Here is a 25,603-nt window from a genome sequence, read left to right as displayed (position 1 = left end):
CAGTATTCACTGTGTTATAATAGCATAGCATCCCATCTAGTTTTTTTGCCCCATACATTGAATACTTCCACCTAAAGATTTCCTGTTGACTTTTCTTTGTGTTTTCAATTTCTCTTCTCATTATGTTTCCCTTAATATACTTGAACATATTTACAATAGCTATTTTAATATGCTTTTCTAGTAATTCCATTATTTCTGTCATTTTGGGGTCCATTTCTATTGACTGACTGATTTCCCCCCTAAGTTATGGGTTGCATCTTGCTGCTGCTTTTTTTTTTTTTTTGAATTTTGAGATTTTTTTTCATTTGAAGGTAAATCTTAATGCTATTAAATTCACAAATATGCTAATTTAAATACCCAGTTCTATTTATCTAAAACACACATTGCAAACATACAAATATCTATTCTCTCCACATGTCAGAGCCCATTCATTTCATGGTTTGGAAATGCAGAGAATAGATTCCCCTTAAACTGCAAGTCAGCAGGTGTTTCTTTACAGTTAACTTTAGCAAAATTCATACAAAATCGTAATTAACAATGATCTTCTTTACTTGTTAACTCACAAGGAAACACCTTCAAAACTGCATTTTGTTAAAGTTTCTGTACTAAAATGTAGAAAAACTGAACTACACAAATATTGAAAAGTTAAAAATTCCTTAATTTTTTATTCCTGGTACCACTACCACAATTTACAGGGCAATATACCCGATGTAATGAAAAGAAAAAGAAAAAGACAAAGCTACAACAGATAAAAGACCTCAGGAATGTACATCTAATTGACACTACATTGCATTAATCAATAGCTGCACTTTTTGCAAACTGTGGCTATGACAGTCCTGAACAAGAAGGGCTTCCTGTTTAAGCTGCAGTAACTTTTCTGACTATGGATCATCGTTCCTCCTGTGGCAGATTTTTACAGTTCCTCCAATGCATTTGGGACGACTGTCTCAAAGTAACCTGCAGCTTTCCTGACAACTCCTTGCTCTCTCTCTCTCCTGCTAAGAACTGTAGCCCTTTTCTTCTGAAATTTTCTTAGAACCTTCTGCTACCATATCCACCACTTCCACCACCAGATCCATAACCACCACCATAGGGACTGCCTGAGCTTCTTCCACCAAAACTGCCCCCTTTCATGGGTCCATAATTTGATTGCTGTTGTCCACTATAATTTCCAAAATCATTATAGTTCCCACCACCACCATAGTTACCACCTCCAAAATTTCCTCCTTCATTGTAACCATCGTATCCTCCACCACCACCACCATATCCACCTCCTTGGTTTCCATATCCTGGTCCACCACCACCATAGCCTCCTCTACTACTATAACCAGGACCACCACCATAGTTGTCACCATCACCTCCAAATCCATTATATCCACCATCACCTCCTCCATAACTACCTCTGCTGCCACCACCTCCACCACCATAGCCTCCTCTTCCACCAAAGTTTCCACCACAGCCAAAATTACCACCACCTCCAAAGTTTCCTCCACGACCCATGAAGTTGCCAGATCCACCTCCACGACTCTTTGCGATCCAGCAGACTGCACCTCTTGTTTAGAAAGGGCCTTTTTCACTTCACAATTATGCCCATTAATAGTGTGGTATTTCTGAACAACAATTTTATCAACTGTATCATGATCATCAAAAGTTACAAAAGCAAATCCTCTTTTTTCCACTCTGCCGGTCTTCCATAACTTCTATGGTTTCAATTTTGCCATACTTTTCAAAGTAGTCTCTCAAATTATATTCTTCTGTACCTTCTTTAATACCACCAACAAAAATTTTCTTCATTGTTAGATGGGCACCAGGCTTTACAGAATCCTCTCTAGAAACAGCTCTCTTTGGTTCCACTACACGCCCATCAACCTTGTGTGGTCGGGCACACATTGACATTGCTGCATCCACCTCTTCAACACAAGAGTAAGTCACAAAACCAAAACCCCTGGAACGTTTTGTTTGGGGGTCTCTCATTACCACACAATCTGTAAGTGTGCCCCATTTTTCAAAATGTTCTCTTAAACTATCATCTGTAGTTTCAAGGCTCAAACCACCAATAAACAGTTTTCTCAACTGCTCAGGTTCCTTTGGATCATGGCCCTCCATTTTGAGACCGGACTCGCCTCTTCCAACTCGAGTTCAATATCTGCTGCTTTTCATGCTTAGCAATTTTTTACTAAGTGGTGAGTATTGTGAATACTGGATTGTGTTTTTTTTTTTTTCTTTTTTTTTCTTCTCTAAGGGGTGTTAGACTTTGTTTTGGTAGGTAGTAATACTTGCTTATCAACTTTATTATTTGAAGGCTGTTTTAAAAGTTCTGATAGGGCAGGTTTGGAATAACTTTATTTTTTTAAAGATTTTTTATTTATTTATCTATTCACGATAGACAGAGAGAGAGGGGGGCAGAGACACAAGCAGAGGGAGAAGCAGGCCCCATGCCGGGAGCCCAATGTGGGACTGGATCCTGGGACTCCAGGATCGCGCCGGGGCCAAAGGCAGGCGCCAAATCGCTGAGCCACCCAGGGATCCCCAGGTTTGGAATAACTTTAATCTCAGCCTCGTTTATCTTATTGTCAAGGTGTGACCCTCCTGGAGTTTCTACTGAGTTCCCTGAGTATTCTCCACTTCGACTGATCAGAACTTCAACATCCCCCAGTCCCTTTTGAGCTCTGAGAATTGTTTACAGTTCCCAATGATTCTTTGGTTCTCTTAGAGAAATTTTGCCCTGTGCACTCATAACTTAATGTTAGCGATAGACTCAAGAGGAACGCTGTGCAATTTCTGGAGCTTTTTCTCTACCACATAGATTCCAAAGGCCTTTGCTTCCCTGAACTTCAATCTCTGTGTCTTCAACTCAATGATCCTATTATAGTTGCTTAGGATCCACCTCCCTGCACTGCTTTCCTGATAGTGACTCTAGATAGAAAGCCAGGGCAATCATAAGACTCACCTCCTTTGTTTCCTTTTCCTCAAAAATCACAGTCCTGTGCCACCTGTTGTCCAATATCTAAAAACAAAACAAAACAAAAAAAAGCCCCACACAGTTATTTGGCTTATTTTGCTAGGTTTACAAATTATAGTAGGGATATAAATCTAGTTCCAATTACTTCATCATGGTTGGAAGCAGAATTTACAATATCAAATATTTTGAAATTATGTAATCCCTCCAGCTGTGGTTGAAGTTTATTCTCTAGCTCAACCCCTTTGGTAATTGGTAAGACACTAGGCCAGGGAGGTCTCTGTCCTGAACCACACACTTGAAAGGAACACACACATACAAACACACAAATAAATGTCTTCAGGAGCACATGGGCAACAGTGCCTCTGTCAGTTGAGACCTGATGTTCAGCACTGATACGAAGGATCTATAACCAAAACATACTCCCTGACTTATGCTATGTTCTTGGATCAAAATGTTACAAAATGGTACTACAATTGAGTGCCATGAAGATTTGTAGCATGTGCCAATGAGGATTTCAGAGGCAGACACTGCTTTATTTAGTGTTTTGAGAGAATTTGAATGGCAGAAGCACTTAGTGAAAGAAAAGAAAAATTAATTTGTCAGATGCTTCCTCTCAGACAGCCTGAATACAATAAATTCTTATTTATCATTTGCCAGTAGTGCCAAATGTTCGTTTTCTTGATTTTCTTTGTGTTGTGCCAGAGATAGTCACAAATTACTATAGTATTTGCAACAGTTGCACATGGCAGTTGAATGATTGGAAATAGTAAAAAAAAATTACTATATCTGTTAAATTTATATGTATGTAAGTAGAAGCATCACATGTGTGAAGTAAGGTACTGATTCTTTACCTCACCAACTAGATTGATATTGATATTGAATCCTAGAATATTGAATATGTGGGCTTTTTACATTTTGTTAAAATATTTATTAAGATTTAGAGAAGGATTCAAAAGAGCAAATTTTGTAATTTCAGCATTATTTAATGTCTCATTTTGCCATTCATTAGTTATAATTTTTATTTTACCTTATAATCTTAACAGAACTTTTTGAACATGTGAGAAGAAATAAACTTTCAAAAGCATGAACAAATTTATTTTTTTAATGTAACTTAAATTTTTGATAAAAATATATCCAAGATTTGTGTACTTGGCATAAATTATTTTAATATTTTATGCCATTGAGAATGAGTCCAGGTTGAAATCATGATAAAGGTAGAAAAATGCTAAAAATGGAGTTCAATTAAATAGCTGAAGAGGAAAGAATAAACATTTCAGTATGAAAGTATGTATTTGTCAAGTCAGGAGGATAGAATGTATTCTATTTAACAGTTAGTACATCATGATTGGTAACTTTTAAATAGTTGCACTTACAGTGTGAGAGGTATCAGTTGTATTGCTGCTCTGGACCACATGAACATTAGGGGTGAGTCTCCATGAGAGGGATGGAGACAAAATCTCTTCCCCAGTTGCAGGAGGATCTCTTTGTATGAGTTCGGTCCCAAGTGGGCGGTTGGGGTAGGGGGAGTATAGGAAGACTGATTAAGAACCTTTGTCCCCAAATTGCTAATTTGGGCTCCAATCTGGGGTTTGCTTTCACTAGCCAGTGGTCCTAGGGTAGAGGCTGAGGGCAAGCAGGTGGGGCTTAGGGGTGGGATTCTAACCAGCAGAGAACTTAAATGCAAACAAGGCCACTAAGGCAGCCATCGGTTCACGTAGACAAAGTCGGAGGCCGTAATGAAGGTGGTTGGGACAGAGGGGGAAATAGACAGGAAATGCCCACCCTATCTGCCCTCTGGGCATCCCAAAGGCGCACCAGCATCCCTTGGATATAGGCTCCCTCTGGCCAGTTGTGCCAACACACCTGGGATGTTTCCTACACTGGTCATGACTAGCCAGACTCTGAGCTGGTGGAAAATATCACTGACTCCTGCTCAGAGAAAGGTGTAAGGAGCAAAAGCATAATAGGGGATATTTTTAATCTCTCCCATGTGATTAAGAATAGTATTTGAAGTAATGTTTTATAAACAGTTGAATCCTAGCACCTCACTAGGCATGTCTCCTGTGACAAAATTTATGTTGTGTTTGTGATCGGCTCTGCTGGGTTACTTGGGCTGAGTCAAGATTGATGGCATGTGTCTTCGTGTCAGTTGCTTGCACTAGCTCTAAGCACCGGGAGAGCTTTGGTTAGGAGGGAAGGGCCACCAGCGTCTCCTGCACCACCTCTGTTGTGAGAGGAAACTGTAAGAAACACTCAGTGAAACAAATCTGAGAAATTCTAAAATAACCACGCGGGGCCATTTATTTGGCTAGCAGAGAGTACATACTTCTCACCAGAATGATTTCTGTCCTGTACAAACAGCGTCGACAAAGCCCAAGCTGGTGATTGCTTTACCCAAGGTGGAATGTTAGTGCCAGTTACAAATAAGCCAAAGATGCACGCTCTATTAGAGGGAAGAGACCGTGCCACGTTCATTTCTGGACTTCTAATACCTAGCTCAGGGGTGTCTCAGCCCTGGTTGCACATTACAAACACCAGGAGAGCCCTTAACAATACTGCTGCCAGAGTCCCACTCCAGACCAATCAAGTCAGAATCTCTCAGAGACTGGTTGCTGGCATGTTCTCTTTTTTGGTAAAGCTTCCCAGGTGGTTGTAGTGTGCAGTTAGGGCTGGTAGGTGGCTAAGCTATCAAGCTAGACACATAGTAATTATTCAATGAGCAGGCAATAACTCTGAACTTGGCACAAGGAGCTGGTGTAGGGACCAGTATAGCTGAGAACTGCAAGGATGGGGAAAGGGCTGTATCCTTCCAGTTAGCAACCTGCAGAATTAGAATGGCTCATCTAGAGGTGCCCCATCTTTAATAGTGTGTATGGGAGGTGGGGGTGGTGATTTTAGGTTCTTTGCCAAAGCAGGGAGGCAACAGCATTTCTAAGACTGCCTCTTCTGGCCAGAAGTCCAGGGCTGTGGCAAAATCATTACAATTATAAAGTTGTATCACATCTGCTGCTCCTTGTGGAACAAATAACCTCTGTGTGGATTTTCCCTTTTGCTCATGTGTCTGAGATAGATGCAGTACCTGGGGGACAAGTTGGACCATTGACCCTGGCAAGGGGACAAGGTTGGCCATTCTCTGTGCATATGAAATGTGCAACCCCTGGCCACTCAGTTCTTTAAGCTTTACATCTGTGCCAAAATGGGAATCTGGCCCTAAGGGGTTTTCTAGCCCATATATTTTTTAATTTCTCAAATCCACAGAATGATGTATCAGTTTGTACATAAGACAAATAGTAAACATTGAACTAGCATTTCTGATGAGAGAGTTAAGGAATATACTAGGAGGATACTTAATGGCTCTTTCTGTTTTTTTTTTTTTTCTCTCTCTCTCTTCTCTGGAAAGGGGAATCAGTATATATCCATGCACACATGACTACTTTCATCAGTGTTTTTCCTTGTAACTGGTTCTTTATGGGCATTTCCCTCATCTTGATTTTGACTATGTGTGGCTGGCGTTCCAAATGTGGACTAATGTGGGACTGTCCAAAAAGAAAGAATATCACGTCTGGTGTTGCAATGTTTTTCACTGCTACTTGTATCCCTTAGTAACCTGCCTTAATAGCAGAGACATGTTTGAACATTTTGGGAGCTTGCTTTATAACTTAGATAAGCTACTTTAGGTTGTCAAGGAAAGAAGAAAATGAATAGAAAGATGAATAGATAGAAAAATGGGTGAAGGGTCAAAATAACAACCTCTGATATCCATGGCTGGCCCATGGTTTGTTCTGTGTTGCAAAACTGGCCCATCCTGGTTTTGGTTCCATTCCAGTTTTGTCAATGTAGAAGCAGCTACATCTGCTGATTGCTGGTGAACCCGGCATTGATTTCCCTCTGTGACCGATTTTGTTCTTTTCTGGTTATCGACCAGGACTTCCAATGTTTCCTGTGTCCTCGCATCTGTAATTGATAGTGAGGGCAGAATAAAGTGAAATGTTTAGGATATATTGCAAGAACAGAATTAACATTTTAAAAGCATGTAACTTTACCTTTCATTTTGTTTACTGTCTTGTATATACAGCTAATAAACAGTGACAAGTGTCTTTGGAAGCTTGTGGCTGCTTGTAAGATCAAAAAAATGTGCCTACATCCTGGAAATTTAGTATTAGGGATCTGGAGGTAGCTAATCCATTTTGTAGATGAGGAACCTGAGCACCCCCTGCTCCCAAGATTGATTTGTCTCAGAATATGCAACAGCACAATGAGAGCTACGACCCAGATGGGACATAACTGGTCAAACTGGGTCAGGTAGCAAAATCTGATGTGGACCTCTTGTCATATGATAGAGTCCTCCTTTGTTTCTACTACAAATAGGGACAATCTATTCGTCAGGGCAGAGAGATTTGGGAGGTGGGGATGGGCAGCAATAAGAAGGTAGGGAGAAAGGGAGGGTGAGTATTTGTCTATGTAGAATTGAATTTCCTCATAGCCATAGCTAATGTCATTCTAGCAGCTTGGACTGTTGGGATGTCCATCAACTGGGACCCAGGGACACTTAGGAATTGATTGAGACCTAAACTAGTAGCTGATGTGAAAATGTTGGGGTTTGGGAGTTAAGTCAAGAAAGAATTCTTGAGGTGTCTTTGGTGCAAAAAAAAAAGAGTAGTTTTACTAAAGCACGGGGACAGAATCCATGGGCAGAAAGAGCTGCTCTGGGGTCGTGAGGGGTGGCTGATTATATACTTTCAAATTGGAAAGGGATGAGGGAATAGCATAAGTGCCTAAGGAATTCAGAAGCAAGATTTCCAGGACCTTGATGAGGCTGGTATTGTTGGGAAAATATCATTTACTACTGTCTAATAAAACTTTAGTGATGAGACTCTTCAGATGTCTGTCAGTGGCCATGTGCTTAGAGAGTGATTGCTAACATATATCTTGGTGGGTAGAGATAAAGGAAGTTTCCAAGAGAGTTTTTATATGTTAAAGGAGACTTACAGGATCCTGGAGGTTGGGCTAGTGTTAAGCTAAAATACTAATATTGAGGCAGTGAAATCCTAGAGGATATTCTCAAGGACTTTTCTTTTTTACTTTTTTTTATTTTTATTTTTTTCAAGGACTTTTCAATGGGCTGTAAGTTGTAAGGAAATTTAATTTTTTGCCTTTGCTCTCCACATCAGTGGCACATCTTATTGGTCTCAGAATCAGGTTAGGGATGCCTCAGTTCTGTCCTCTCAACCAGTTGACCCCTGGCCATGACAAAAGTACCCTTCCTGCCCTGGTAGTAACTTCTGCAATCCCTAGTAACTAGTGTTTAAGGAACCTAATTATTCCTTTCACTCTCTTTCCTCCATACATGGGCCGCTGATGGCAGTGTGTGGAGAGGTAGTGGACAATGAGCCGGCCAACACCTGGGGGTTAAGCATTGGTCCCTTTACAACCAGTTCACCAGCTGTGGTATCCTGTACTGTTGTTTCACCAGTTGGGACATGTCACCTGTAAACTTCACTGAGCATACTTATCATTCTTATTTCCCTCAAAACAGCCACTCACTTGAAGAAACTTCCAAGTCTCTCTCTCTAGCCATAGCCTTGCCAACCCTCTGGCAAGGCATAGAGTGGTACACTGATTCCTCCTTTCCATGCTCAGCACCCGAGACTGAACCTCTGTCCTAAGCCACAAAAAGGGAATAGTCCTCTTGGAGAGCTGCTATTGCAGCCTGATAAAGCAAGCCATATTTTTATTTGGCAATTCTGAGATCTGAAACATAAAGGATAACTTTTAAAATATTTCTGAACTTTAGTTTCACTTTTGGTTCAAAAAAACATCAACCACCTATAAATCTTTACCTATAGAAGTGTCCTATATATCATCCACTGTAGCTTTTCATTGATATTTACTCTTCTATAATTCCCTTCTTTGTCACAGGAATTAATGCATGGACGTTCTTTGGTTCTAAAGGAAGCATTTTACCCAGGAAATGAAAGTCTGCTGCTTTCTCTGACAACCTTTATTTTGTGTTTCTTTGAGATGGCTTCCTGACTCATGTAACCAGTTAACTTTGCCAAATTCCTTTATTAAAATCTCACTGAAGTCTGTAAGATCAGGCAAGAATCAAAGCATTTGAACAGTATTTGACCAAAAAGAGACTTTAAAAATTATCAAATCCGATCCTCTCTTTTTATAGGTAAGGAAACAGGCTCAGAGAGGTGAAATAACTTGTCTGAGGTAACAGCTTATAAGTAACACAGAGAGAGAGCTAGAATCTAGGTCTCCTAATTTATAGCCTATGTATTTTAGCAGGGATCAAAGATGGGACAAATGGACCAAACATAGCTACCTTTTTGTTAACTTTCTGTTCTAAGGAAGCCCATTTCCCAATTTTGCATTTTCAAGTTTTGTCACTAAATTTGCTATCTTAACAAACATTTTCAATATTATAAAATAATATTGGTACTGATATGTGTTATAAGATTATAAGACTATCTTCCTAGAACAGGTTAGTAAACTTCAGGTCCTCTGGGGACAGGCAGGTAATGGGGGATAAAACCAGTGGGAATGGAGAGGCTTCTGACAAACTGGAGGTAGAAGCCTTTGCCTTATTGGCTTTGGAATCCTCTTTCTCATCCTCCATCTCCTCCTTCTCCTCCTCCCTGTCTCCTTCCTTCTTTTCCTCTGACACTTCCAGAGCTGCACCCCATCCCCTTCCTTCTTTTCCTCTGACATTTCCAGAGCTGCAGACCAAGTGCAGGCCCAGGTAAGGAGTTTATGCCCCTAGTGGAAGCTGTAGGTTCTTTTGCTGTCCTATGAGCATGGATTCCTTCTCACTCACCAGTTAATCCCCAGCACAGCATCTGTCATATTGTGGATAGTCAAATATTTTTTCAGTGGGTCGGTGATTAAATATGTATTGAGGTTGGGATTTTGAAATCAATGTCATGATTCACTCTTGCAAAGATAAACTGGTTCAGAGCCTGATGAAAACTTTTCTACAATTTACCACGTGCAGTGTTACCAGTTCATCAGCTGTGAGTACCTTGGGAAGGCCGTCGTCCCTTACTAACAACTGAGTGTGAACAAGTCCCACTCAGTTTGCTTTCCTCCTGGCCCTGAGTTGCAAGCAGTTACATTAGGATGGAGAATAAGGCATAGGAAAAGAGGATCCTGTCCCAGAGGTAGGCTGGGAGGCTGGCCCCGCTGTGTAAGTGAGGACAGGGAAAGGGGCTTTAGAGGGCAGAATAAGAGTACAAAGGTTGATATAAGTAGCAAACGGTGCCTATTTCACAATTTTGTTTAAGGCTGGTGCCACGGGATTCCATCATGAAGGAAATGTGCTCATTTTCAGATGCAGATGACTCATAAACCGGCTCATTATAAATTCTTTGGAAGAAATTGGGCCTTGCGTTCTGTTTCTTTATCTGAGAGTTGTTTCCTTCCCACAACCTCTCCCTCCCCCAAAACATTACACTGGATAGAAATGTATCCCCCATATATCTTTGGGGCTGGGGATCATCAGTTAAATCCTCATCATCTGAACCACAACATAGCCTATAGTTCAATAGACACCATTGGGCCCTCAGGCAACATGCCAAACACATGTCTCTGTTTAGGGGAATCAGCAGCAGAAGTGCTCTGAATTGCAGTTTTCCAAACCTGTTGTACAGTCGTGCCAACAGAACAGGGAAAATTTCCTTTCAAAGCTGCCATGAAGGGCATCCAGATGTCTTTACTGAGCTAAAGTGCACCTGCACCAGAGTTGCTTGTTACAGCAGCTGCCAGGATCCCCTGGGAAAGCAAGCCACACTTACTGCCATCAAGTGGTGTCATGAACAACATGGGGCCAAGAAGCTTCAGGGGAAAGGATGCTGGACTTCGCACCACATGATGTGGGTTTAGCTCCCTATTCTGCCCTTGCCTGACAGGGGGTCTTCTTAAGTGAGCCCCTTCACCTCCCTGAGCTTACCTCTGCTTACCTGTAACTTGGCATGGAAGTCCCTGCTCTGCCCATCAACAGAGTGGGCATTTCCATAGCTTCCACTCTGGACGGGGCACAGCTGCACATCCCTTGGTGCATCTCTTCCTCACAACGGCCCTGTGGGTGGTTGGACGCCATCATTATCCTCCCTTTCCAGATGGTAAAAGCTTAGTTTAGAGTGTTTAAGAGAACTAAGGTAGCACAGCTAGGCAGGAGCTAAGCTGAGGTTGGAAACCAGGCCTGCTTGCAGAGCTGTTGAAAAGACCAAATATGATACTGTATGTGAAAGGGCTTTGATATCACAATCTAGAGATCATGAACACAGTGATTTAAGAGTACAGGATTTTTTTCTTAATAAATTTTAATTCCAGTATACTTAATATATAGTGTCAGGTGTACATTATAGTGATTCAACACTTCATACAACATCCAGTACTCATCACAGAAAGTGTCCCCCTTTATCCCCATCACCCATTTAACCCATTTGCCCAGCTACTCCCCTTTGGTAACCACCATTTTGTTCTCTCTAGTTATGAATCTGATTCTTGGTTTGCCCCTTTCTCTCCCTTTCACTCTCTTCCCCTTTGCTTATTTGTTTTGTTTCTTAAATTCCACCTATGAATGAAATCACATGGTATTTGTCTTTCTCTGATTGACATTTCAATTAGCATGATATTCTCTAGCTCTATCCGTGTTGTTGCAAATGACAAAATTTCATTCTTTTTATGGCTGAGTACGATTCCATTGTGTGTATACACACACACACACACACACATATATACATGCCACATCTTTATCCATTCATTTATCAATGGACATTTGGGCTGCTTCCATAATTTGGCTGTTGTAAATAATGCTGGTATAAACATAGGGGTACATGTATGTCTTTGAATTAGTGTTTTTGTATTTTTGGGGTAAATACCCAGCAGTGGGATTACTGAATCATATGGTAGTTCTATATTTAACTTTATAAGGAACCTCCATGCTGTTCTCCACAGTGGCTACACCAGCTCACATTCCTACCAATAGTGCAAAAGGTTCCTTTTTCTTCACATCCTCATCAGCATTTGTTGTTTCTTGTGTTTTTGATTTAGCTGTTCTGACAGGTGTGAGGTGATAACCTCATTGTGGTTTTGATTTGCATGTCCCTGATGATGAGTGATGTTGAGCATCTTTCCATGTGTCTGTCAACCATCTGGATGTCTTCTTTGGAGATGTGTCTCTTTATGTCTTCTGCTCATTTTTTATTTGGATTACTTGGTTTTTGGGTGTTGAATTGTATAAGTTCTTTATATACTTTGGATACTAACCCTTTATGTCATTTGCAAGTATCTTCTCCCATTTAGTAGGTTGCCTTTTAGCTTTATTGATTCTTTCCTTCACTGTGAAGAAGCTTTTTATTTTGATATAGTCCCAGGCATTTATTTTTGATTTGTTTCCTTTGCCTCAGGAGACATATCTAGAAAATGGTTGCTGTGGCCAGTGTCAGAGACACTACTGCCTAAGAGTGCAGAATTCTCTTTTTCAGAAAGGGCCCTGACTGTGGGTGGTGGGCAAGCTATTCAACCTCTCCTAGTCTCAGTATCTTCATCTGTGAAATGGGGATGATAACATCTACCTCTTGGGGTTATTGCAAGAATGGAATGAAATCGTCCATATAATGCCTGACACGTTCCCATAAATGTTAGCTGCTGTTACTGTTGTTGATCTTAAGTTATTAATTATAAATGAGAGAAAATCCTGTTCGCAGCCCTTTGTTTATGTTATATGGACCATATTTGGTTTATTCCCTGTTCCCACTGAAAAGCAAAAGCCAGAAGGAAAACTGATTACTGATATCACTTTTTAGCAAGAACATTTTATAGTATGAGTAACATATGTGCTTAAGCCTCTTTGCCCCTCAACCTGAATGAATGAAATTCACCATGCAGCACCTCACTAAGTCACAGACAGTGCCTTCTCCAGCCATGTCCAGCCAGAGCAGGCCTTCAGAGAGAGTTCTCAGGATCCAGCCCTCCCACCTTACATTCCAGCCTGCTTTTGCTTCTTATCTGTTTCTTGGCTCTGAATTCTGCACTCTCCTCCCACATCTGCTCCTTTGGGATAGCATTCATCTCTTCCTCTCTGATCATCTCTTTTAGTGGCACCTCTGGCTTCCACCATCCCTTTGGTCTCAGCCTCAAACTGTGGGTCCCAGCTGAAGCCCACAGAGCTCCACCCCTGTTGTAATTGATGGTGGAAAGACTTAGGCTTTCCTCAGGCTTGTGTTGCTTTGTCTTCTATTGCTCCCTGTTTTTAGCTCTGGTATGATTCATGCAGGGGCATGTACCAAGCAAAATAGCAAGTGTGGCTGAGGCTGTGTCTGTCAATATCAGACATCCAGATGTTTCCAAAACTCAGAAGTTTTGATCACGAAGCTAAATTCCTGTTCCTGAGTGAATTGTTAGCTTTTCGTCCTGATGTGGTATCCTGCAGGTGTGGCCTGTAACTCGTGCAAGTCAAGAATAGGACCCCTCAGTGCACAGGCATTAAAATTGTCTCTGTTGAAACCTGCCATTTTCTAAGTAAGCAGACAAAGACATCTTTCCAGGCTAGCATCCAACCTAGATCATGTGACGTTTTCATCAAGGCTACAAGTAGTTTTAGTAATAGGGGAAGATGGTGTAGGATTGATCTCTTTTGTGCCAGCAAAGCATGCTTTCCCAAATATATTTTTCCTCGTTGGCTTCCTAGGTCTTCCTTCTACCTACTGCTCCCTGACTCATATAGCTGCATAGACATTGCATAATCTACAAAGGAGTTACCCAGAGCTGGGATGGAAGCCCAGCTACCATTGACACTTGTGTATACTGAGTAAGTTAGTTAGCTTCTCTAGCTCCTGACAGCAGAAGTGAAAAGACCTAGAACCTGTTTCTTAGGAGGGCCAAAGGAGTTAATATACGAAACATACTAGCAGAAATACAGCTACGTGCATGGGATGTGTGTGACAGGAGCTATAGAAGTGGTATGTAACCTGTGTCTGGATAGATCTACATAAATCTCTCTCCCCTCATGGCCTCCTCATTTTGGTGAGTCATGATATAAATAACTTTCCCTGATCACAGGAATCAACTAGAATTTCATGTTTATCCCAGTAGTAATTCTGGATAAACTGTCCATTTAAAAAATATTCATGAAACACCTGGGTGGCTCAGTCAGTGAAGCACCCGACTCTTGATTTCGACTCAGGTCATGATCTCAGGGTCATGAGATTCATCCCCAGGTCCAACTCCATGCTGAGGGTGGAGCCTACAAGAGATTCTTTCTCTCCCACTACCCCTCCCCACTGTTCTCTCTCTTTCTCTCTCTAAAAAATGAAAAACACTCCTAAAAGTAGCCTTCTTGTGCAAACACTATGGGGTTATTGGTTTGTGTTGAGTGTGTGCACGTGCACACATGCACATGTGCATGTACATCTCTCCTAATTCGCCAGTTCTTTCCACTGTCACAGTTTGTCTTCTGTGAGCCTCTGTTAGAAGTGGTTCTGGTGGCTGTCCAGTTGGACCGGCTGGTGGAGCTGCTCCAGCTCACTGATTTCAGAATTTCCGTTGGCCTCTAACAGCCACCATCCTTCAAATATGTCCTTAGCTAGTTTAGCACTAGATGGGCAGTTTGCTCTAGAAAATACATCTGAATGCTCTTTTTTTCTTTCAAGAGAAAGTTTTACTAAGGTGCTCTTTTTTTTCCCCCTGTAGAAACATATCCCTCTGGTGTTTGACAGTTGGGAACTTCATGCTTCATCTGCCAATGAGTAATCTATCTGGGAGTAAACAAAGCCCTTTGGAAGGGGGTTAACTCTTTGAGGGTACCACTCTATTACTTAGGCATAATTTGAGCATTCTAAAATATATTCTTTTCCTTTTCATCCAGAGAGGATCTGAACTTGCTTCAAAAGTGCATGCCATCTAAATTAAATAAATCACAAAGATGTCAGATACAGTTAAAAATTTGAAACTTGAGAAAAGAGTAGCACATGGCTCTATATGGTTACTATTTTCAGTCAGTTTGTCTCCCGGCTTCCCAGTAACCAAAGCAAAGAGGGAAACTCTCTCAGTTTTTAGAGATGCACTTTGGTAATATTATACCCATGCTAACATTTTCTCAAGCCAAAAGGGAATTCTCTGTGACCCTTCCCCAAGGAAAGCCATGACAGCTCTCAAAGTGCTAATCTGATATGAATTGATCGACAACTCAAAACCTTTGGGACAGTTTGTCAGCTGACCTGGGCTGAGAAAAACAATGTGAAAAAAACAAACAAACAAACAAAAAACAATGTGGCACTTGTCACATACACGTAGACAGAATAAAGCTATAATATTTAATCTCCTATGCCTACACATGAGCAGGACAGCACTAGAGGGGGTAAGGTGAGCATGCCCTGGCTCTTCCGTGTAGCAGAATTATGCCATGTAGTGTCACTGATAACAATACTAAATTACTGGATGTGTGTGATGTTAGTTAGATCATTCAACTGAAGGGGAAGTTTCATGTATCTTTCGAGAGCCTGCCAGAGTTCTCGCTATCCTGTGAAGTTCTGGGGCATTTCAGGATTCCCAGCAGAACACACAGCAAATTCGACAGGGCCTCCTATGTGCTTTACATTTGTAGGTCTCAGTCAGAGCGTTGTAGTGAGTTACTCTCATGCCTGCTCCTCAGCTGGACTGTGAGATCCCCAGGGAGGGTGTCACATCCATCCCTGGATACCGGTGCCCAGCACACCACCTCTATGGCTGATGTTGGCCACGAGGGGAGCGAATGTTGTGCACCAGCCAGAGTTCTAAGTGGTTTATGTGGCTTTCCTTTAACAGCTCTGAGAGGCAGTTGCCATTATTCTCCCATTTCACAGATGAAGAAATGATGGCCTAAAGAATGACTGGCTGTTTCCTGGAAGTAAACAGTGGAAGAGAGAACTGAAGCCCATGCTCTCAACCAGGACACTAGAATGAAGACCAAGTCTCAGTGTTCCGATGAGGTGAGCCAGCCAGCCAGTCTTGGGCATGGGAGATGCTGAACTTGTTAGTGGATTATGTCGCAGGAAAAGAGGGTTTAGTGGGTAGGGGTAGTGTCGCAGGAAAAGAGGGTTTGGTCGCAGGATAAACAAAAGATGTAGTGTTTATCAGAACCTTCATCTGAATTCCCTCTCATGATCACAGTCCCGGGAAACAGCCTCTGAGCATTACCTCCAGAAGTCCTGGGACATCCCTAAGGGCAAGTACTTTATAATTCCTCATTTCTTAGGTCAAAATTCGGTAATACAGCTAAACAGTTTTGTGGATGGTAACTGTATTAACTAATTGAAAGCTACCAATTAGAAAAGGAGAGACGATAATCTTTGTTTCTCATTTTCCCTGTATTGTTTATTCTCTCACAACACAAAGCACAATTTACAAGTTTGCGTTATTTCACTCTGAACTCAGCAGATTCTTAAATGACCTGACATCTCTGTGGTTTTCGGTGGGGTGGCGGAGTGGGGGATGAGGTGGGGTGGGGAGTGGTGGTGGGAAATGAAGCAGTTACAGTAATCTAGTGTTGGTACTTACTCCAATATTTTGATAAATAAAGCCCTGTTCTGAAAGAGAATTATGCCCTTTTGATATGCTTGGTGCATTTCTCTTCCAAGGGCATCCCAAATAGGTTGACTGCAAATATTTCCACTAATGAGATGGCCTTGAAATACCACTGCTGTGATTACAGGCATAAATAGTGGATTTCATTAGGTTGCTTGAGTCCCACTTTTGATAGCGTAGTAAATCTCAAAACAACCGTGGGCAGTAGATAGATGAAGAGCTTTTTTCGGTATAATTAACTTATTTGAATGCACTTACTAGCTACCTTAGCATAGTAATTCTAACTCAGTCTCCGGCTACTTAACTACATCGAACAGTTCAACACTATTACAGGGATGCTTAATGAGCCCAAAGGATTTATAACTTAGAACAAAACACTTTAAGTTAGTAAACTTCTTAATAAGTGATCTGCCTTTTTGATTTTGTATACTTTCTTTAGACTTCCTTCTTACACTCCACTTTTACGGTCTCCTCTCTTACCTCCTCAGATGATATTTTATTTTATGGATACACAGTATATATGGCAGTTCACTCACGGTGACATGTGCAGTAAGTAACAGAGAATTATGACAAAATAATGTAAGCAAGAAAGAGGACAAACTGGTGTGTTTGAGAAGGTGTAAGCATTGGAGCCAGAAAACTTGCCGTTTACTCACCTAGCCTGGGGCTGTTTGGTCAACTTTTAAAAGAACCGGTTTCCTCAGCAGAAAATGAAGATAATACTTAACTTACAAAACAAAACTGGCTTGTTGTGAAGATAAAGAGAGATAATGTTTTCAACTAACATTTGTGGAGCGCCTGTGACGTCCTGGCGCCTTCATATACTTGATGTCATTAGTCCTCAGATGGGTGCACTAACTCTCCAACTTCCTAACTATATTGGTCTGCTGTAATAAATTCCTATAAAAGGATGAGTTAAAACAACAGGAATTTATTCTTGCACTCTTGATGGAGACCAGAAGTCCAAAATCAAGGTTAATAGAGTTGATTCATTCTTGAGGCTCTGAAAGAAAACCCATTCCGTGTCCATGCCTGTCTCCTAGTACCTGGTGGCCGGTCACATTTCTTGGCACTCCTGGTCTTGTAGACACATCACTCCAATCTCTGCCTCCATCTTCCTGTGGGCTTCCCCTCTGGGTGTGTCTGTCTTCTCCTTTTCTTTCATAAGGATACTCATCATTGAATTTAGGGCCTACCATTACCTATACGATGATCTCATCTCGAGAGCCTTAATTTAATTACATCTGCAAAGACCTTATTTCCAAATAAGCTCACATCCATGAGTACTGAGGCTTAAGGATTAGGCATATGTTTTGGGGGGCCAGCATGCAACCCACCACAGTGACCAAGAAAGGAACCAAATCCATGTACTTTCTGATTCGAGGACTGATGCACTATGGACCCCCCCCCCCCCATGTTCTCTCCCTCTGTGAAACTTCTTTGCCAGGGCTAAGGATCACATCATGGTTTCTTCTCCTTCTTCTTTTGGAATTTTGGGGTTCCCTGTGATTCTAATTTATATAAGAAAGTCACCTGGGCACCTAGAAGAAATCCTTAAATTCTACTAAATTTTTCATTCCCTTATAAATAAGGGCATCCCTCTGCCTAAATAATCTTTAAATAATGAGTTGAGTTACACACAATGTTGCTAAACCATCCAAGCTTGTAGCAAAAATCAGAAGATAGTTAAAATTCATTGAATGCTTATTATGTGTTAGGACTGCTCTGTATGCTTCAGATGCATCATCTTGTTTCATCCTAGGAGACAGTAACTGTTACTTTCCCTCATTTACAGAAGAAATTGAGGTTCAGAGACATTAAGGAACTTGTCTCAAGTTACAGAGCTGCTAGGTGGCAGAGCTAAGATTTGAACCCCGGCCGTCAGACACCGAACCCCATGCTCTTGACACTGTAGTAGAGGAGTTTTACCACTGCAGCTCCTGGAACAGAGTTCACACCTCGACCATGAGGCAGGGCCAGAAGCACTTGGGCTTAATGAACAAGGACTTGTTAATCACACAAATTACCCATGCATTTCTAATGGAGTCAGACTGGGCATTCAGATGTCTCTTTGTTTTCCCTCATTTCATTTTTGGAGTGACATTGTTGAAAGGTATTTGGAACTGTTGAATGAAAACTACTTGGAACTTTAGCTGAGTTTTTAGGAAAAAGAGATCAGAGTATTTCCTTTATGTCATTACTGTTCCAAATCCTTTGGTCTGGAGTCTCCTTATGCATTCACTACTCAGAATAGTTGTTTTTAATTTGTCAGCACATTATAATATAATTTTGCTCAAGAAAAATAGCATTCCTCACCGCCCCCCACCACCACAAAGGCTGAGTCTGTTTTGGTTTGTCATCAACATAAACAGGGTAATATAATAAAAAGCCACCTAACTACTAGAGAGAGGGGATGTAGTAAGTTAGATGTAGTCAGCACTATAATTCTTTCTCTCTGACAAATATTTTCAAATTATCTTTAGCTGCCATAGGCAAGATAAATCTGTAATATGACCCCAAAGTCTAAGTGAAAGCTTATTGCTTTAGAGCATATTCATTTATTTTTAATGTTCATGTTTGTTTTTAAAGAATGTCTTTGTAAAAATATTTTAACTACTTAAAACATGAACTACACCATCTCCCATTCCATGATCTTAAGTGAAATGCTGGCCTTAACTAGAACTGCTCACTGTCTTTTCTTGCCTACAACACAATCATTAATTACACAATCATTAATGATGGTGTATTTTTAGCTTACATGGAAAAGGTCATCTTCTTTAATATATTGTTCTCTTAATTAGCTTTGGATCCTTGAAAAAGTATTTAAGCCTAAAAGTCCTTCTGATAAATTTATTATTTTCCTTTTATTGTAAGGTATCTAAAGAGTCAAGATAGCCTGCTTCAACTCCAGAGCAGTCTTTATAAATCATGCACATGAGAGGTTCTCAGGAGGTTCTCAAGGAGCATATATTTGGATTCAGCATTGCAACTTAATTGCACAAGGATGAGCAAGATCAGGAAACAAAACAAGAGCTCCAGCAAGACAGGAAAAGACTGGCCCTCTTGCCCCTTTGCTCAACTACTTCCTCTCCTCAGCATTTGATACAGCAAGTCACCAGGACAACAAGAGGCAAGGGACAGTGTGAAATTGGATTGCAACTGGCAACCAATGTGTTTTGACTTCTTAAAGCCATAACAAAGAAAACTCCAGTTATATATAAAGTTTCTATTTTATTTGGAGCACTTTATGTTCCCCAAACGAACACTTGATGATTCTTGCTCAATATACTGTTTTATAGAATTTCTATAAATTTGAAAGGAACAAAATGGCTTCCCTGGGTATCTGCATGCCATGGATTTACTTGACAACAGTGAATTCAGAGAATTTCCCAACCCCTCTGTGGAGAAGTTCTGATTATCCTCCCAGAGTCAGGGAAGCTGAAGAGTAGAGAGCTTAAGTGATTTGCTCAAGGCCAATCGGAGATCAGGGAATATTTGGCTCCAGCTTCCTGGGCTAATTATTATTTGGTTGCTCTCTCCTTGATTTATGCATTTGTTAATAATTGGTTTTTCATTAAAGCTTGACAAAATGAGCCAGCAAACCATTTGCAAAAGAAAACTAGCTTTTGTAATTTTTGCGGTTAATACATGCACATTCTGCTATTCTTGATTTTAAATCTTTTTTCTCGTTGCTCAAGGACTTTTAGAGTTGCAGACTTCCATCCAAACGGGGACACTTGAAGAGAGATGAGGGTTAAGCGGACCAGTTTTTCAATATATATGCTGCACTGACCACTGACTGCAAGAGTATCATTGTATTACCTTGCTTCTTAGGCAATGAAGTCTGAACACTCAGTTCTCACACATAATATTGGTACAGCCTACCTGTTGCTGAATGAGAGGTCTCACACCAAAGACACAAGAGAAGTCATTCTTTATTTCCATGGTAGCATGTACCAGAATTTCATTTCTTTTTGAAGCTAGTTTATTCTATAGAATATTCTATTTTGTATAGAATAAAATAAATATTCTATAAAATATTCCATTTTGTGTATATAACACATTTTATTTCTTCATTTATCTATTGGTGGACATTTGGGCTGTTTCTACTTTTTGGCTTTGGTGAATAATGTTTCTGGGAACCCTGATGTGCAAGTATCTCCTTGAGTCCTTCCTTTCAACTCTTCTGGATGTATAGTTTGAAGTAGAGTTGCTAAAACATATGGTAATTCTGTTTCCATTTAGAAGAACTGCCATACTGTTTCTCATAGTGGCTATACTTTTTTTTTTTTTATTCCCACCAACAAGGCACAAGTGTTACAGTTTTTCCACATCTTTGCCAACACTTAAAAAAAAATTCATAATAGCCATTCTAATAGGTGTGAGTGGTTAATCAATTATATTTTAAACAGTATTAGCTATGGTGGACATGTGTTACATTTGCAGTGACTTCTATTCTGAAAAGCTTTTCTGAATATAGAGAATTTCCATGTTATATGTTCTTCCTCTCCATTACAGAACTCAGAACTCAAATCCCCACCTTCTTTTCACCAAGAATAAAATCATGTGACCCAGACTCAACTAATCAGATGCATCTATGCAAGATTTAAATTCCTGCAAGACCAACAACAGTGATAAGCTCTCTTCGGTGCTTTGGTTCTATTGGCTTGGGTGTTGGCAGTGGAATCTGGCTTTGGGGAGGCATTAACAATTGCAATAGGTCTAATGCAGTCAAGTTCCCAATGTGTAGGCCGATGGTGGCATTTCCTCAGCAAGTCATTTCTGTGGTATGATTGTGGGTGTTGTTCCTGGAAGCTCATCCCCAAGCCTATTTCTACAACCAAAAAGTCCCATCCAATTCAATTGCATAATTCTTGTGTTCATGCCCCATGCCACCAATGAAGCTTCTGCCTGGGGGTTTTGAAGTGGGGAAAGGGCATAGTCTACACATTCACTCTTTCTTCTCTCTTTTTCCTCTAGTTTTAGTTCTTGCATAGCAGGGGCAGGGAAGATGGATGAAGAAAAGAAAGAATGTTCACCTAACTGGTACCACTGTAGTCTCTTCTCAGATAGCATTCCCCTTTCTGTGGCACATGTCTAAATACTAGCTGTCTGGTGGTGTACTTTTCTATATGTGCAAGTGACCAGAATAGAATCTACATAAGATGTCACTAAAGGATAGCCAAGGGAGGTTCAGTAAAAGAATAGTTGAAGGCAGCAAGTGGACAAACATTGAACACATTCACATTCATATCTCTCTGAACTGAGGTTGTCTACCATGCTGGTTACTAAAGGTATAGCTGTTCAAGGGCCCTGTTTTTATATGGGAGTCTAGATCCATCTCCTGACCTGGGATATCCATTCATACTTTCATTTACATCTGCCCCCTGCTTTGGTCCACAGTGAAACACCCCAAAGCCTCTTGCTGCTACAGTCCTTGCTTGATTGGTTACCCTCTTGGGTGGGGTATTAGCAAGTCAGCTCAAGCCTGGCTACATGTGGACTCATAGGCAACTTACACAGCTTTGCCCCACCAAGTAGTGAGAGTACAGATCTGCATTCTCTCTGCCCTGTCATCTCTTTCCATTTATTTTCCCCCTGCACATATAGGAACAGGGCACAGATCAGCAAGCCCACTGTATAAACAAAAGCAAACTAAGGAATAAACTGTTGATAAGATGCTCTGAATCTTTGAGAATAATGTTTGGATCCCATTTCACATTAGTGAGATTTGGAAAAACAGCCACATCCCTTTTCTCTCCCAAGGAAAGAAGAGGGAAAAGTCACAATACTCATCCTTCCCCAGCAATACCCAAATTATAGGATTGTCCTTTCTCTCCCTAACCTGGAGACTGGACATGGAAGGGAGTATGGGGCAGAGGTTGAGGTGATAATAGGGGTTACAGAGCTCATTCAGCTGCTTCTTAATAATTCCTGGAAGAATTCCCTGGGCCCAACTGGTTTTATTTTTCTGTAAAATCTAGGGCATATTTATCTCATCTTTTATCTCAGGGCAATAGCTCATGTTCTACTCAGCAATCATTCTCTAGATATTTTTTTCCTGGGCAAAACCCATAGTCTCCTTTCAGAAAGTTACATATTTGCATTTCAGCAAAAGACTCTTCTATGTCTCCAGTGGTTTATCTTTATGGATATAATTTTTGTGTTCAGGGATATTAACTAGCCCCACAGACAATCATAGTACTATACATTGATTCCTAAAGGATCCCAGAAGAACCCATCAAATCTTCACTGGGATTGTTAGAAATCCCAGAGACACTACAGGACACCAAAGACAAGGAGTAAAACCTAAAAGCAGCCAGAGAATAGAGATGACCCACGAAGGAGCAACGATAGTGTCAGTAAAATTCTCAAAATCAATAGAGGCCAGAGGATAATGAAATAATTCCTTCCACATTGGAAGATAGGAATTGTTTTTCTTTTCCACCATATACTTGTTTATTTCCCAGATACTCATCCTTTTAATATAGTAATAGTATATTTTTGTTTAGATCAATCATCAGTGTTTGCATTATTATGGGTTTTGAATGTATGTGACTTGAAACACTCTGAAAGTGTTTAATGAGTTTCTGTTCTCTCCATAGTTTTGATAGTTCGGTGATACACCTTGGTGTGCATCCATTTTTATGTGCATTTAATGAGCCTTTCAAGCTAGAAACTCATGTATTTGAGTCTAGGAAATTTCCATTAATTATTTCTTTGATTTTTTTTCTCATTCATTTTCTCTATTCTTTTAAAACTCCCATTATTCATGTTTTCTTATTTTCCTCTTCTTTTCTTTTAAGTAATCTCTATGCCCAATGTGGGGCTCAAACTCACAATGCCAAGATCAAGAGACACATGTTCTACCAACCGAGCCAGCCAGGTCCCCCTGAAACTCCCATTATTCAGATGTTGGCCTTCTTAGACTATTTGGTACGATGTTTTATGATAAAATTTAAGCTTTTATGTTTTCCATTCAAAATATTTATATATAAATATAAATTTAGGGCACTCCTGGGTGGCTCAGTTGGTTATGTGTCGAACTCTTGATTTCAGCTCAGGTCATGATCTTAGGATTGTGAGATCAAGCCCCCCATCAGGCTCCATGCTGAGCATAAAGCCTGCTTAAAATTTTCTCTCTCTCCTCTCTCTGCCTCTCACTTCTTGCAATCTCTCTCTCTCTTAAAAAAAAAAGGTGTATAAATTTATGTGATATTTTGTGATATTTTATATGTTTTTCTCCTATTTTCTTTGCTTTATGCTCTACTTTTTGGGAGATCACTTCACTTCAACCTGTAATATTTCCTATTGAGTGTTTCAGTTTTGCTCTCATGTTTTTAATTTGTAAGGGATCTTTTATGTTGTCTGAGTGTTCTGTTTTAAACAGTATTCTTAACTTGTTTCTGGGATTCAGAACCATGGCTTATCTCTCTGAGGATTTTAAAAATTGTTTTATTTTGAAGTTTTCTTTTCTTTTTTGTAGTTTAATTTTCCTCCAAGTTGTTTTCTTTGTTAGTGCCTTATTTGTTTGATCTTTATCTTGTATATTAAAGACATTCTTCAGTCCTCTGCTGATTTTTAGGTGTCTGCTCATGTTTAACTGAGCAGACACATCAGTAAGAGGCCGATTGGAAGACCTGAATGAGTTTCATTGGAGGGTGATGTGGCTGGCCTGTATGTTGGGGGAAACTTTAATATCACTATGTTTACATTTTTCCTCTATATCTGGTCAGATTCCTTGGAGATGACCCTTCCATTATCATTCTACCTAGAGAGAAAAAGTTTGGTCATAACCATTCTGGAAGCCAAGTTGGTAAACAGAGCTTAAAAGTAGGGTCTCTGTGTTCAGTATTTACACATTCATTTATTTACCCTGGTTTCAGTGTGGTACATTCACTCTTAACCCAGTCTGTGCTCTTTGAGTCCAGCCTACCTCCTTTCTGTCCTTTCTAGAGAATAAGCATCCATCTCTTGCTAGGGTGGTATGATGGTTGGTTTAATGTGTCAACTTGATTGTGCTAAGAGATGCTCACATAGCATGTTCAACTCACTCAGAACTGTAATCCAGAAGCCTACATCCAACTTAACTAATTTTTTGATCGATGCTTTCAAAAACTGGGAGAATTGACCTCTTCTAGATCTTAGCTGACAAAAAGATATATTTCAAAAAGAAGGAAATTGAACGTTGAAGGACAAAAGTGGAATGCAAGAATTAATAGGACTCAGGAACCTGCTGAGTACCCAGTCAGATGCCACCAGTAGGGATGCTATTCCCTTCTGGAGGGATGTGGCGATGTCTTTGACCCAGTATAGAAACCTAGCAGAGACACAGAAGGCAGCCCCCACCGTAAGACATTTCCACACCTAGAGTGGAAGAAGTCATTTCATTCCTATTGCCTGATTTTGGAAAGAAGCCTAGAAGTAAGAGAACCAGTTTCTCATGGAACATCCCCATCCCACCAAATAAGAGAAAATTTCTAAGTCCAATGAGTTGGATATTCAGAAGTCTAATTTGAGCCTGCTTCCCCATATGAGTGAATAAACAAAGCTTCCCTATAACAAAATAAATATAGAATAAATGTGTATATGAAGTTGTAAAATGTGTAATGAGAAAAGCAACCTTTTCAGTTTGGGAGGGGTTTTGGGGCTTTCAGCAGTTTGGAAACAAGATGTCTCATTTAAAAGTTTCTCTCTGGGTTTTGGTGTTGTTTTTTTTTCCAGAAGACATTTTTATTGGACACAGACAAACCTGCCCTTCGGGCTATAACCAGGGACCAAGATAATTTCCTTTAGCCTTTAAAGACATAATCCTGTAAGAAGTCTCTTCATATCTTCTACTCCATCTTGTTTGCTCCACCTCAAGTATCCTCAAATGAAGGTTCTATTTTAATCCTGAGACTATTTTCTACATTACTATTTTTAATGTCTTTGTTGTTGGTACTTACAATGGCATCCACTCAATAGTTTAGATTTTTCTTCTACTCTGATAAGACATTAAAGCTACAATTTGCTGATTGTCCAATTAACATTTCTAGTTTCTGCCTCCCACCCTGCAAAGGCAGGACA

General features: G+C 40.4%; 1 long non-coding RNA gene and 1 pseudogene across 2 annotated transcripts in view; both read right to left on the bottom strand.

Moving 5' to 3' along the window:
* Positions 1-268: 268 nt before the first annotated feature.
* LOC144319375 (heterogeneous nuclear ribonucleoprotein A3 pseudogene) lies at positions 269-2,121 on the bottom strand (annotated as a pseudogene).
* Positions 2,122-2,933: 812 nt separating this feature from the next.
* Positions 2,934-25,603, bottom strand: part of LOC144319383 (uncharacterized) — a 34,398-nt gene continuing 11,728 nt past the window's right edge. The window contains exons 2-4 of one of the 2 annotated variants that reach the window (XR_013385213.1): positions 10,927-11,045; positions 6,713-6,916; positions 2,934-3,007 (exon numbers count right to left, since the gene is read on the bottom strand). This is a non-coding gene — a long non-coding RNA (uncharacterized LOC144319383). Of the gene's footprint in view, positions 3,008-4,032; positions 6,917-10,926; positions 11,046-25,603 lie in introns of those variants that run through there. The other variant, XR_013385212.1, reaches the window with a different exon arrangement.

The sequence above is a fragment of the Canis aureus genome, chromosome 1, assembly GCF_053574225.1.
Source record: "Canis aureus isolate CA01 chromosome 1, VMU_Caureus_v.1.0, whole genome shotgun sequence".
In the NCBI taxonomy this organism is placed as follows: domain Eukaryota; kingdom Metazoa; phylum Chordata; class Mammalia; order Carnivora; family Canidae; genus Canis; species Canis aureus.
This window is presented reverse-complemented; position numbering and strand designations above follow the sequence as displayed.